Source organism: Mytilus edulis, chromosome 6, assembly GCF_963676685.1.
Source record: "Mytilus edulis chromosome 6, xbMytEdul2.2, whole genome shotgun sequence".
NCBI classification, from domain to species: Eukaryota; Metazoa; Mollusca; class Bivalvia; order Mytilida; family Mytilidae; genus Mytilus; species Mytilus edulis.
In genome coordinates, this window is record NC_092349.1 from 10,036,569 (window position 1) to 10,052,912 (window position 16,344).

General features: G+C 33.3%; 1 long non-coding RNA gene across 1 annotated transcript; it reads right to left on the reverse strand.

The window, feature by feature from the left end:
* Nucleotides 1-5,330: 5,330 nt before the first annotated feature.
* On the reverse strand, nucleotides 5,331-13,082 carry LOC139527076 (uncharacterized). Its single transcript, XR_011665258.1, has 3 exons — nucleotides 12,967-13,082; nucleotides 9,698-9,814; nucleotides 5,331-5,576 (listed from the first exon to the last, which is right to left on the reverse strand). It is a non-coding gene; the product is annotated as an uncharacterized lncRNA (long non-coding RNA).
* Nucleotides 13,083-16,344: the final 3,262 nt, after the last annotated feature.

Genomic DNA, 16,344 nt, shown 5'->3' on the forward strand with positions numbered 1-16,344 from the left:
TTGTCGTTTGTTTTTGTGTTACATATTTGTTTTTCGTTTATTTTTAGCTCACCTGGCTCGAAGGGCCAAGTGATATTTTCTCATCACTTGGCGTCCGTCATCGTCGTTAACTTTTACAAAAATCTTCTCCTCTGAAACTACTGGGCCAAATCAAACCAAACTTGACCACAATCATCATTGGGGTATCTAGTTTAAAAAATGTGTCCGGTGACCCGGCCAACCAACGAAGATGACCGCCCTGGCTAAAAATAGAACATAGGGGTAAAATGTAGTTTTTGGCTTATAACTAAAAAAACAAAGCATTTAGATACGATATTCCCGTGTTTGCATTTCCTATCATGATTTTCTTGATAGAGGTTTGCTGCTCACAAGGAAGCTATTAAACCAAGAGTTCCAAATGGTGAAGTTGAAATCATCCCTTCGTAAATTTTACGGACGCCATCACGAGTTGGTTGACCGTTATGGAATAACCGTTTCACAAATGATATCGGATATGTTCCTTACGTCGTAACTACAATCCCCTTCCCTTTCATGAATATGACCTACCGAATTAGACTATTTACCGGATTTGTAATCACTTAAGCAACACGACGGGTGCCACATGTGGAGCAGGATCTGCTTACCCTTCCGGAGCACCTGAGATCACCCCTAGTTTTTGGTGGGGTTCGTGTTGTTTATTCTTTAGTTTTCTATGTTGTGTCGTGTGTACTATTGTTTTTCTGTTTGTCTTTTTTATTTTTAGCCATGGCGTTGTCAGTTTGTTTTAGATTTATGAGTTTGACTGTCCCTTTGGTATCTTTCGTCCCTCTTTTAGAGCATATCTGACATGGGTAAAATTGTTTATCAGGTCATGATCTATCTGCCCTTCAATTTTCAGATGAATCTGACAACCCGTTGTTGGGTTGCTGCCCCTTAATTGGTATTTTTAAGGAAATTTTGCTGTTTTTGGTTATTATCTTCAATATTATTATAGATAGAGATAAACCGTAAACAGCAATAATAAATGTTCGGCAAAGTAAGATTTACAAATAAGTCAACATGACCGAAATGGTCAGTTGACCCCTTTAGGAGTTATTACCCTTTATAGTCAATTTTTAACCATTTTTCGTAAATCTTAGTAATCTTTTACAAAAATCTTCTCCTCTGAAACTACTTGGCAAAATTAATCCAAACTTGGCCACAATCATCTTTGGGGTATCTAGTTTTAGTAAAGTAAGATGTACAATCACATCACATCACCAAAACACAATTTTGTCATGAATCCATTTGTTTAATATTCACATAGACCAAGATGAGCGACACAGACTCTTTAGAACCTCTAGTATTTATATAAATAAGGCCGTTGGTTTTCTCGTTTGAATTGTTTTACATTGTCATTTCGGGGCCTTTTATAGCTGACTATACGGTATGGGCTTTGCTCATTGTTGAAATGCTGACTCAGAGGTACACGAACACAAACAAAAATCCAGTGTTATCTCAAGTGCTCTGAAAGGGTAATAAAATCCTGTTCTACATGTGACACCCGTCGTGATATTCATAAAAAATATGTAGATAAGTAATCTCGACTGATTAGTGATGACAGAATAACTATTGATGATTATTAACAGTGACAATTTTCTGACACGCTAACCACCATGAATGTACATTTTTATTTTTCTCAATCTTGAAGAACTCTCCGCAATGGCAAGGTATCTGTTTCAATCTTGAAGAACTCTCCGCGATGGCAAGGTATCTGTTTCAATCTTGAAGAACTCTCCGCGATGGCAAGGTATCTGTTTCAATCTTGAAGAACTCTCCGCGATGGCAAGGTATCTGTCTCAATCTTGAAGAACTCTCCGCGATGGCAAGGTATCTGTTTCAATCTTGAAGAACTCTCCGCGATGGCAAGGTATCTGTTTCAATCTTGAAGAACTCTCCGCGATGGCAAGGTATCTGTTTCAATCTTGAAGAACTCTCCGCGATGGCAAGGTATCTGTTTCAATCTTTCCTTGCAGTGGTGGTGGTATTTGATTAAAAGAAGACACCGACACATATATCAAAATACATCTAGAGACCAAAATACGGTTTTAAACATTAAACGGGTGTCCTATTTATTTTCTAACCCAGTATTCTTACATAAGACTATAAATATTTTAAGCCCTAGATTTTCTGTTTTTCAAAACCAAATAGGTAACTAGATTTGCATAAGGTCGATTTCTGTCCGACGGGGCTCATATATTGTAAGATTTGTAAGAAGTAAGCCTTTGTATTGTATCCTTCTCCTGCATCTTCGTGTATCTTTCAAAATTATCTATTTATCTAAATATATATATATATGAGGGGAAAACAAAACAAATCAAGAATAGAGAAATATGACCAAAAAAAATTAAAGACTAAATAAATGTAAACACACTTCCCTTGCCATACAAAGCCTCATAAATGTAAGATATCATTTCCCATAAAACTTGTTTCTAATGTTTAAGTTTTCTGAATGTTTTCCTTCGTTGACTGTTTACTTTTCAATCCATGCCAATGTATATAGAATAAATCTTTTATTTCAATAAAACAAAACATCAAAATAAAATTTCAAAACAAAATCATAATTATTCTGCCTTGTTGGTGGTAAATCAGTTTCCTCTCGATCGGTTTGATTCTTCAGCTGGTACATTTTCGTCTTCAACGGAGCCTCGCTTATAACTTGGTATGGGTGGGATTAGTATATACCCAGATAGTGATGACGTTGGCCGACACATTTCGAACGTGTTTGTTTCCATCGATCATTGGTGGAAGACTTGGTGATCCACGTGCCGATAATGGTCGATTCGCTGTTTTCTCGAATGCGGCAAACACCGGCGATAACCTAGCAGACGACATTGGACGATCCATTTCAATTGTTTTGTTTGTGCTTTTTATTGGAGGAAGTTTTGCGAATCCAGAGGCTGACAGGGGTCTGTTTATTTGAGTGTCATTCTTGCCAACTATTGGTGGTAACGTTCCCATAACAGAAGATACTATTCTGTTTTCATTTACGGATTCCTTTCTTCCATTTATCTGCGTGTGGCGAGTTAATCCTGAAGTTGATACAGGATAACTTGTTTTACCATTGCATTCTGGGTAGTCGTTGACGTTAGCTGAAGAAATTCTGATGTTGACCCTGGACAAGTTCTTACGCCTTTCTCGACTATGGTCATGGGATTAGAAGGAACAAGATTTCGTTTTGCTTCATGAATTTTAGCTTGCTCTTCTCTCTTTGAATAACTATGAAATATTTGGGGTAAATGTTCATTCGGATCGAGCCTTGGTATAATACAGTCACTTAGACGACGTATTTTATCTTTTGGAATTGAAATTCTGCTTAAAGGTGTAAGTAAGCGTCGACTTTCATCTATTTTTCGCTTGTCGTCATTGTGTAAGTATTCCAAACAAAGCCCTTTATTCGGACCAGTATTCTAGATTTTCTTGCCCGAGTGATTCTAGGCAATTTTGTACCTCTCTCTCTCTCTTTCTATGCAATCCACTGTCATCGTTTGGACTTTTGGCATTTCTTGTGCTATTGATTTTGAGATCAGTTCCTCGTCTTACTGATATTTTGCTCTCCGGGATCGATCTTACAGATAAAGGACCAGTAATGTTGGCTTTGTATGTGTTAGTAACCTTCAATACACTGAAAGGAAAACGTCTGACTGAATTTGATTGTGGCCGTTCATTATTTAGTCTGGTTAAAGACGTGTTTTGTCCATTAGATCTAACCATAACAGGGATTCTGCTTCGGCTAGTAGTAGTATAATGAAGGAATGAGAATCTGAACCCATTTTCATTGTTATCTTTCCTTTTGATCAAAACGTCATTTGTAAACTTTCCTCCGAGTTTTCCATTTGTAAACTTTCCTCCATTTGAAAGTTTTACCTCAGTTGTTTTACTAGGTACTATAGGCAATTTCTGATGATTCTCTTCTTTTTGGAATTTGTTATCACCAATGTTGTATTTTGTTTCGTTTTCTTGCTTTCTATTAGTAGAGGTCAGCTTTGGTTTAGGTTTGAGTTTCTTGGGATTCTCGAAAAAGACATCAAAACTTACATTTTTCTTCATTTCCTGCTCTTCTTTGTATTTACATGTATCATCAATATTTTCAACAACAATATGACTGTCAGCAGTTGTTTCATCTTCGTTTTGTTCGTTATCACACTTTCATCTTTCTTTTCATCAATAGAATATTTCAATTGAAACTTTGCCTTTCTGCCAGCAGAGGTGAGTTTCGGTTTAGTACTTTTTTTCTTTGAATTGTCAAACATAATTTCAAAACTAGTATTAACTTTCTTTTCCTCCAGTTTAACATCTTCAATATTTTCACTGCTCTTAACATTCTGGTCTGTGACGTTCGGCATCAGATTGAATGTTTTTCTTTTTTCCGAGGAGAGTTTGGGTTTAGAAGTATGTTTCGTTGGTTTTTCAAACATAATGTCAAAACAAGTATTAATTTTCTTTTCCTCCAGTTTTACATCTTCTTTGTTTTCATTCCTCTTAATATTCTGTTCTATGACGTTAGGCATCAGAAGTTTTTCTTTTTTCGGAAGAGAGTTTAGGTTTAGACATTCTTTTCTTTGGTTTTTCAAAAATTATGTCAAAACAAGTACTAATTTCCTTCTCATAACCAACTTCATTTGTACCGTCTGTATCCTCATAACAACTTCCGATTTGGTCTGGTGACAGAACTATCTTTTCCTTCGTGTCTCTTATTTTATCATTTCCGGTTACATCTACGGTGGCCTGGTTATTATTCTCAGTGTGGACTTGTTTCAGTTCTGATTTAGCATTTTCTTTTTCTTCTTCTTCTCTAATCAAATTATCCAAAATTCTCAAATTTGACTTAATTTTATTTTTATCGAAACCTTTTAGACTAGCTTTGATTTCTTCAATTATTTCAAAGGTAGTATTCATTTTCTTCTCCAAACCGACTTCATTTGAACCGTCTGTATTCTCGTAACAACTTCCGGTTTGGTCTGGTTGCAGAACTATCTTTTCCTCATCGGCTCTATTTTTTTCATTAAGGGTACCATATATTGCCTCATCAGCATTCTCAGTGTTGACTTGTTTCAGTATTGATTTAGCTTTTTCTTTTTCTTCTTTTTCTCTTATAAAATTATCCAAAATTCTTAAATTTGACTTAATTTTAGTTTTAAGACTAGCTTTGATTTCTTCAGCATACAATATATTTTCCTCATAGTCTTCTTTTTCCTCTTTTTCAATAGCCCGTTTTTTTTATACTTACATCATTTTGCTAGGATCAATAAATCATTTTTTCCTTTTGATAACCTAAGCACTTAATTGTGTATGCCACACGATTGCTGTAAACCAATGAAAATAACGTATTATAATGAAACATACGTTTAATGTCATCATCAGTATCGTATTGTCAAATTCACCCTGTCTTTTGGTTTAGATAAACCGGTTGCTTATCATTTTCTGCGAGGATTCAATGTTCGCTGATATTTTTTGTAGATTCTGAGCACTTAATTTAGCATTCTTAACTTTTCGATTCTAGGGTCACTGGTAGGTCTGCTGTAGACGAAACGCGCCTCTGAATATATTTTTTAAGCCTGGTATTATAAATGAGTTATATCAGAAGTGATGAAGATATGAAACAAATATCCGCCATTGTAAATTGTTGCCCTAATGTGAACACCATGAGACTTATTGTTTACTCTTTTTTTACATGAACAAGTGGAAACACTCGAGTGGAATGATGATACAAGATTGCAATTTAAATTCTATTGAACATTACACGAGGTAACTGTAAACGTACACTAGTTTGACCTTTTTAACAAGTACGACGTGTATCGGTCCTACGTGAACATGAAACAATGATAAAAAAAAATGTTCACAAATCGAGGTCAATATGATACAAGTGAGAGGTTTCGCTAGCTATTAAACCAGGTTTAATCTACAATTTTCTATATAAGATAAGAAAATACCTGTACTTAGTCAGGCATATGACAGTTGTTGTACATTCGTTTGATGTGGTTGAGCTTGTGATTTTGCCATTTGATTAGGGACTTTCCGTTTTGAATTTTCCTCGGAGTTCAGTTTTTTGCGATTTTTTTTTCTGCGTAAACATGAAACAATAATTGTTGATTGAGTATTGTACATTCATACGGTTGTCTTATGCCTTTTCTTTATTGTTTAATATCTTTTCTTGTACGTGGCATGTTCGCGAATCTATCACACAAGCAAATAGAATATTATCCACACCACAATTAAGGCAATCGATATTTCTTAAATCATGATTTGAAGCAAGCGTCAATAAAACTTTTATAGTTTCGAACCGTGAAGAGAAGCAATATCAAAAGTCTATGGGTTAAGGGTTAAAGATACAATATACTTTTCCCGATTGAAGATTCAATCTATAGAAGTTAGGAATCGATTGTTATTAAAAGACCGAACTCAGTAGCTTTTAATTAAGCGTTATTGATGTTTATCATATTTGGTTTGTACATAAATCAGTTAGATTTTTCATTTAAACTGTTTTAACTTTTTACATGACGAGGATATTTATAGAATACTACTTAGCATTCGTTTACAACCTATGGTTTTTCTTACTTTTGAATAGCGTAAGGGGATATATAACTGCTCATCATCATTTCATTTGAACTTTAATGGATAATTGTCTCATTGGCAATCATATCATATCTACTTATTTTCATATTGCTGCGTACATCTACGTCATTTACTCTCTTGTGGATAGTTACCTAATTGCATTGGCAATTATATCTTTCTCCTGTGTTTTCTTTTAACATTTTTTTGAAATAAAAAAAACAATCAGCCACTAATTATCGTGCTTGATCAATTGCTAATCTGTTTTATAGTAATTACAAACTGTTAATAACCTTGAAGCAGATCAAAGGCAGTAATAAATCTAAGGTGCCATTGACCTCCGCAATAATATAAAGGATTAATTTTAAGCAGTTTGGGACATATCTTGAGAGTTGTCTTCTGAGAATAAATATTATAACGAATTATGTATCAATATTTGATATGAAGCATGAAGTTCATTTAACTGAAACGTAAAGACTTAATGTTATTTTTTTACGTCGTAATTTGATTAGGTTAGTTGTATTTCGGAAAAATGTTTAATGTACACACTACTACTCAGAAGATGTCTAGGAAACACAATGAAGTTTGTTATATAAATTGCATTTTTTTCTTTAGGATTTAATAATGTCCCTCATGGGCAATGGTGGGCATCCTTGCATGGTAAAAACTGTCCATGGACAATATTTGCTTATTTATATGTGTCCCGGCCACAATTTCATACCTACGAAAAAGTGTCCATGATAATGGACATTATTTAATATCATAATTCTGTAAAACAAATGTCCAGGTGGACATTTGTTTACAGGACATTATATTCGCCTTCCCATTTTGTAATATGATTATATCTAGTATTAAATGTATTCTTTGCCTTGTTAATATTGGACGTATTTGAACCTATAATAGCTTTTTTTAAATACATTTTACTTTGACAGAGAGTTGTCTCATTGTCACTCACAACATCCTTACCTTCTTATTTACTAGTAGATTATATTTTTAATATACATGTATAAAATTATGATTTACATTTAAATAAGTAAAAATGCAGTTCAGTATTATTTTCCTTAGAAGACACAACTCAATGACAATTACTACGAAAAATTGTCCTCTGGGTGGATCATAATTCATAACTTTTTTCTGTCAACTTAGCTTGGGGGACAATATTTTATGGCAATAGACATTATCTAATACCAAAATTCTGATTTGCCTTCTTCCCATAATATCTATAGTAAAGTTCTTCAAATTTGATATAAAACTTCAAACACTTCCTTCTTATTGTTCTTCTTTTATTGTCATTAGTATTAGCGCGGCATTTCTAAGAACTTAAACATCTCTATATTTACCTTCAACCAAGTTTGTTTATATTAATCAATTTCAAATCAATTGTTCTGATTTTTATATTTAAATTCAAGTATAACGGAAGCCGATAAGGGCCATTAAAAAAAATGATGTCGTAATAACGACATAGCATGTCGTAATAACGACATAGCATGTCGTAATTTCGACATAACATGTCGTTATAACGACATCGCTATGTCGTAATTGCGACATAACATGTCGTTATTACGACATCGCTATGTCGTAATTTCGACATAACATGTCGTTATTACGACATCGCTATGTCGTAATTTCGACATAACATGTCGTTATTACGAACACTATGTCGTTTTAACGACATAGCTGTTTTAACGACATAGCTATGTCGTAATAACGACATCGCTATATATTTAAAAGAATATGTATTATGATTGCCAAGAGACTAAATGACACAGAAATTAACAACTATAGGTCATCATAATGCCCCCAATAATTAGAAAAGCCCCCGCATAGTCAGCTATAAAAGAGGGACGGTCGAAAGATACCAGAGGGGATCTATAAAATATATAAGTTTCTCACAGAAGAAAACCAAAGAAGGTAACCAAAGATTTTGCGACGATGCAAATATTAAATTTTACAATATAAATAAATATCTTTAACCAATGGATTCAAATAGCAAAAGCTATGCAATTAACAAATATATACTTATTAAGCTTCATGTAAATTATTTAACAATGAAATACATTCAATATGAAATTTGGAGTTTTACCAAGGGAGCTAATAATTTATAAATAACACTGTCTGCCACACAGCATTTCGGGGACTCTCCCTCTGGTATCTTTCGTACCTCTTTTATAGCTGACTATGCGGGGGCTTTTTCTAATTATTGAGGGCATTATGATGACCTATAGTTGTTAATTTCTGTGTCATTTAGTCTCTTCGCAATCATAATACATATTCTTTTATAAATATGGCGATGTCGTTATTACAAAATAGTGATGTCGTTATTACGACATGTTGTGTCGAAATTACGACATAGTGATGTTGTTATAACGACATGTTATGTCAAAATAACGACATCGCGATGTCGTAATAACGACATGTTATGTCGAAATTACGACATGCTATGTCGTAATTACGACATAAAATTTTTTCTTGAATGGCCCTTATCGGCTTCCGTAAGAAAGTCCCTGGTTAATTATAAATAGTTCGGGGAGAGCACCGGAACTTCTAGTCATTCTTCTTCTAACCCGATGTTTAAACAATGTAATACGGCAAAAATAAAAATGCACCACAAATCACAGGTACATTGATTGACTAATTGATTGATTGGCCACACCACTTTTGGCGATTTTGTGGCGGTCAGTTTTTGTGGGTGGATACATTTGTACAAGTGATCTTGAGATGACAATACAAAAAAAGAAATGATACATGTAAAACGATGGTCTATAGTGCAAACCATATAGAGCTCAGAGATTCTGTCTTTTATTTATAATTATAACATAAAAATTTTCCTCAGTTTTTGGACTTGATTTTTTTTTTTATTTTATAATATCCCTTAATTAAAATTTAAAACATCACAATTATTGATATTCGTGCCTAACAATATTAGTATTGCTAGATTCTGTTTTCTCCCTGTATGTTTGACTTTCTTCTATATTCGTGGATCAAAGTTATGAATGACAATCCTCCGGTAATAAAGAGTGAACTAAATTCCGTATACCTCCATGAAAACATAAATGGCAACAAAACATGCCTGACTGGTTAATGTATGTGTCGTCTTCCATGATATAAGTTAAAATAATATACTTACTGAGAAAACATTTCTTCGTCCTGGTAGTCTTGGTCCACTACCATATCGTGAAATGTCACATCATACTGGTGGTCTGACATTTCAGACTTGTCCAGTGATGCACTATTGCACAGATTTCTAATAAATAAAAAAGGGGATACTTTAAACAGGCATAAGAACGTGTTGTTAACGAAAAAAAAATAGTATAAACCAAGTCAACAATAAAACATCTGACGTTTATGAGCAAAAGGTAAAACCATGAAATAACATTATAGGATTAAACACATTTTTTCTAGAGGTTATTGATGTGTAAACCGGGGCGATTAACTCACAAACTGAATAAAAGTCCGAAGGACTTTTATGTTGAGTTTGTGAGTAAGAGCCCCGGTTTACACATCAATAACCTCTAGAAAAAATGGGTTTAATCCTTATAATTCTTCAGCCAAACATTTGTGATATTTAATAAACATTTTATTTGTTGATGGCTACTATACATATTCACCATCAAAAGCACAATGGCAAGTCGTAACTAAGGAGTACGCCGCCATCTTGATTTTTTAAAAACCATAAATGTCCGATAAATACAACGGAATCCTAAATGAAATAGCACCTACCTCAAAAACTTCATTTTAATTAAATGTTATTCGAATTTGAAGCGTACACGTAACGAAATCATCTTTCCCTTGAAAATTTCCATTCGTATGACGTCGTGTTTTGTCATGACGTAAATCCGCCAAATCCTTCATTAAATTTCGCGGAATTTTAGTAAATTTTATTTTTATACATTTTCGAAGCTTTAGTGCATTAAAATTATTTCTTTTTTTGTTATATATGCACTAGAATAGTCACAACTGTTATGCAATTGTTTTTAAATCTCAATTTGCTGAAAATCCCGGGATCACTGCAAGCTTGTGTATCGCGCATGAATAGATTACAAAAGTAGTTTCGGAAACATGGTTTATCGAAGTGTAAACTGAGAGAAAAATTCTAATTGACCAATCCAATTCAAGTATTTATAGATATGCAAATCATATAAAAATTATTACCATGTAAACTTAAGTTCATGAATGCAGAGAGACGGAAACCTGAAAAAGGGAACCAAAAAAAAGCATTCCTTACTAGCGAGTATTTACATGAAGATTGTACATAGCTTTTGTGGTTTCTTTTTTTATCGTCTTCTTTCTTACTTTTTTTTTTATTAATGTTTAGAATTAAAAAAAAAAGAATGTGGTATGATTGCCAATGAGACAATTCTCCACAAGAGACCAAAATGACATAGAAATGAACTTCAATATGTCACAGTACGGCCTTCAACAATGAGCCAGTACCTCATAGTCAGCTATAAAAGGCCCGAAATGACAATGTAAAAAACTCCAAACGAGAAAAGTTTATAATTTGTAGATTTTGCTTCTTGTGAAAGACGAGAAGAAACAAGTTAATTCCTGTCTCTCAATCCGAACGTTCAAAAGTTAGATTTGACTATCATGCAATACCAACAACTAAGCCAGAATTACTTCATTAAAATATATTTCCTTTTATTTTACTATGCTCTTCCAAATAATAGCTAGCTTAAATGTAGATTTTTTTTATTTTATGGTGGACTTCATTTAAATATTTATCTTAAACAGGCGAAAAATCTGTCTATTTTACATCGATACCAAATATAATATAAAAAAAAAGAAGATGTGGTATGATTGTCAATAAGACAAATCGCCACAAGATACCAAAATGACACAGAAATTAACAACTATAGGTCACCGTTCCACCTTCAACAATGAGTAAACAGTGGCGTAGCTAGGTCATTTTCAAGTGTACGCCCGAACCTCGGTCAGGGCCTTTAGGCCCTATTGGATCCATGTCAATGAACCAGCTGGTATAGTAGATGAGCGGGTGCTAAGTCTCTGGAATTTTTTTAATTATCGAGAATGACATACCATTCCTGTCATTGAAAATTCATATCAGTAACAACATTCTTAAGTTTCAAAATGGTTATTTTTTCATGTTTAATATATTCATTCATTATGTAGAATCGTAAATGAGCATGAAATGATAAATTTTCTGAGTTGTTCCGAGGTGCAATATTAAAATGTGTAAATAGAACCCTGGTTCTCGCCTGAAATTTCTCTCCGCGAAAAGTTTATTCATTTATCAGTCCATTACAGGATTTAAACAAATCAAATATTTTCATTTAATTTCTGCACAAGTTTCATGACAAAATATGGAGGTTTATAAATTTATCATGTAAATTAACTCGACATCATAGATACCAGCGGATGGAAATTTATTCGTGCGCTATACGCATTTTCCTCCATGAAAGTTTCATTAACTTTGACCACAGTTTTACAAATAATTTATATATACCAAATTTTAACCTCAGAATGTAAATACTTCACAAGAAATTTCTTTTAAAAATCCATAAATTACGGGAAATTCATCATATATAATTTCGTCATGATGCGCTGGATACTCTTTTGACCTTGAACAGTTTTTGTCCAGCTATCTTAAAATCATACAATTGTTTGCCAAAGTTATTGATATATCAAAACTTTAACCACATACTGAACCTGCATCTACACAGTTATAATCAAAAAAAAAATTCAAACCACATTTCGAATCTATGTACATAAGGAATTACTTTAAAAAAGGAAATCGAGTATAGAAATCACAGTAGATATAGACTTTGACAGAAAATGAACAAATATATAAATATGACACCAATTTTGTCATTTTTATTCGAAATTACAAGCAATTGAAGAAATACTTAGAAAGTTGACGTACTGTTAACCAATTCTTTTAATAATATCTAGATGAAAATATTTTGTTTTACCAAATTCAAGTGTACGCCCGGGCGTTTAGACGTAAACGTAGCTATGCGCATGGTAAAACCCATACCGCATAGTCAATTATAAAAGGTCCCGAAATGTCAAAGTAATAAAAATAAAAAGAGAAAACTAATGGCCTAATTTATGTAAAAAGAATGAACGTGTAACACATAAACAAACGGCAACCCCTGAATTACAGGCTCTTGACTTGGAACAGGCACATAAATACAGAATATTTAGCGGGGTTAACATGTTAGCGGGATTCCAACCCTCCTCTTTACCTGGGACAGTGGTGGAACAGTACAACATATTGCCAAACTCATTTATGATTCATGTATTTCCAAAATGTTTTGAAAACAAAGACCAAACAAAACCGCTTACAATCTATAGCAGGACTATAACGGGTGGATCTCTATCAAAGTATAATATTTTCGATCTATTTGTATAAATATCAAAATAGCAACTTACCTTCGTCTTTGATGAATTCTTCTTAAATCTCAATATCTTCAAAGACTGGTCAGTTTTATCATATACGCTAATGTTTGAGGTCGTGAAGTAAAAGCTCCTTTCGACAACAGAGAAGTAGGTTTCTTCTGGGCGCTATTGTGACGTTACAAACAAAATATCATAGACGTTACCAACATACCTGCACATATACTGTTGACGTTATAAGAAGATGTGCACACAATATGTTTCGATAACGCACATACATTTGGTATATTTGGCTATGTTCACACGTTTGTGCATACAATCGAATGCATTATAATTATGATTTGGAATTAACAAAAATCTATAATTTGATTATAAAGGTTCATGATAATTTCATTCAGATATGATGTTATAATCGACCAAATTCAATATCGGACGTCTCATCTCGCTGAACCATAAAATATTTGCATAACTACATGACAGTGCTGATGGCTTACCATTGATGGATATAAAAAAAATAACGGACAGTGGCAAATATTACACGCATATTCCTACAAAGAACATGCAATATGTTAATTGTAACGTAAATTTGCAGTTTCAAAATTCCAAAACTAGTTTGAAATTTCAGAGTTTAGATATCTAATCAATTTGAAAATACGTAACTTAACTTTCCGTTTTGATTTTTTTCCGTTTATCAAAGTTTTTTTGTGTAGATGACTGAGAAATAAAATATTGGAAAACGGACGAAAAGAGAACATACTTGTTATTCATTTATGACGCATTTTTTGCACATTGTATGTATATACTTGTTTATGTATTGCAATAGCATGTTATTATTGCTTCGCAACTTAATTATTCATTCATTCACATGTTAAGTGTAAAACAAGAAAAAAAAAACACGAAACGAAATAAAGTCAAATATGACGAAACAAAATGTGTTTGTTGTTTTGTCATTTGGGATACTGTCAAGCGGGGCGCCGACATTCAAAACTTATAAGTTGCTAGATGGAAAATTAAATGAACTAAAATGTTATCATGTATCGTTTCTGCTCCAATCAAATAATAAAAACGATATAGTAGTAATAGTACGCATTCAAATAGTGTTGCTAAGAAAGGTTGGGCTTAAAGGAGCTACCATTTGATTTTTATGGGAGTAAAAAAAGTCAGGATGACAATTTAGGTTAAAAAAAAAAAAAGGCAGGACCGAATAGAGTGGAAAAAAACAAGGCAGGACAGATATTACAACTAAAAACAAATGCAGGACAAAGTTGTTCATCCTATCCCCCTCCCCCCTAAAAATCAAATGGTAGCTCCCTAAGAGTAAATCGATCAAAAGTGTCACACAACAGCGATAAATGATATCAAAAAATAGTGAAAAACAAATGTACATTTTCACATGTACATTTCTTTACATATAATATCCATCCAAGTGTGACTTCATTGGAGAGTTGTCTTATTGGCACTCATACCACACCTTCTTATATCTATATACCACAGTGTGTGTTGTTCATGTTGTGTGAATGCATAGCAGTTGAATGTGTCGCCATGCTTATCATATATGCCCTTATATTTTACAATTATGGATTGTTTAAATTGTGTCTTGTTTGGAGTGTTTTCTTATTGGCACTCATACCACTGCTGGTGGACGTTTCGTCCCCGAGGGTATCACCAGCCCAGTAGTCAATACTTCGGTGCTGACATGAATATCAATAATGTGGTATTTTTTTTTTTTATATATATTTCCTGTTAACAAAACTTTGAATTTTTCGAAAAACTAAGGATTTTCTTATCCCAAGCATAGATTACCTTGACCGTATTTGGCACAACTTTTGGGAATTTTAGATCCTCAATGCTCTTCAACTTTGTACTTGTTTGCCTTTATAAATATTTTGATATGAGCGTCAATGATGAGTCTTATGTAGACGAAACGTGCGTCTGGTGTACTAAATTATAATCCTGGTACATTTGATAACTATATACCACATCTTCTTATATTTATTTCTATCTCAATGTCGGATATTTCATTAATTGTACAATCGCTTGCAAGTTAATTGTACAATTACTTGGGCCTTTCCTGTACAATCACGTTGTCCATGACATGCTATATGCACAATTTTCTTCAATTTCACTAAAATAGAAATCAGCGTTATATATTATTAATTTTTTTTTCGATAGCAACATTACAAACGTCCAGGAACTCAATCATAATTGACTTGGATTGCCAGTTTTCCTATCGAAGGTCGTTGGTTTTATCTGGGCGCTCCCGCTTCTTCCACCCATTAAACTGACCGCCACGAAATAGCCCCAAATTTGACCTTAAAAGTTTCGTTAGAACACAAACAATCAATCAATCTAGAAAACGTCGAGGTTTTTATCAAACGGTCCTTGGTTTTTAAAAGAAAATGTGGACAAAAATTAAGCCATTTTTGGTATTTCAAACTGATTTTTTACTAGTTTATATCTTTTATTAAGTGAAGAATAATTAGATATTCCTAATTAGTCACAAAATATATTTCAATGTTGCTCAATATTTTTCCATTTTCGACATAATGCTAATATTTTCCATTTCATGCTACTTTTTTCCGTTTTTTTTAAATATTTTATGATTGATATTTATATATTATATTACAGTTGCGAACCCCTGAGTTTTCAAAATAGGGACAAGAAAACTAAAGAATTAAATAAAAGAAGAGTGCACACGCTGGAATGTCTCGCCTTCTTTACTAATCATTGATTTTATGTTGATACAAGTAGTACTAAATATGAAGCTTTCTAACAAGTTTCACATCAACTCAACATGATCCAAGAAAATGAGATCAAGGTAATATACACTAAACGAGACATACATGTATACATGTATACTTTACAATCATTCAATACCGTACACATAGTTGACCTATAATTGCTTATACATGTAGTTTATAAGAAATAGACGTTACCTAGAACACTGACCAATGAACCATGAAAATGACGTCAACGGCAGATAAAGCATACTAGACAGACATGTACAGTTTACGATCCTTTCATACAACAAATATAGTTGACCTGTCACTTATAATTTAAGAAAACATACCAAAACACAGAAAAACTTAACACTTTTCAATGAACCATGAAAATGAGGTAAAGGTCAAATAAAACCTGTGAGATTGACATCAACATCATAAAATATTTCCGTACACCAAACATAGTTAACCTATGGTATATTGGACATGTGACTAACAAAAACTTCGTAACATAAGGCAAATATAAACAAATTATGAAGCATCTAGGTCTTGCACCTTCTAGAATGTAAAGCTTTTAAGAAGTTAGGTAACGTCACCGCTACCGCCGCCGTCGGATGACTATCCCTATGTCGAGTTTTCTACGACAAAAGTCACAGCTTCGACAAAAAAATCACACCATGAAAGGCCGTTTAAT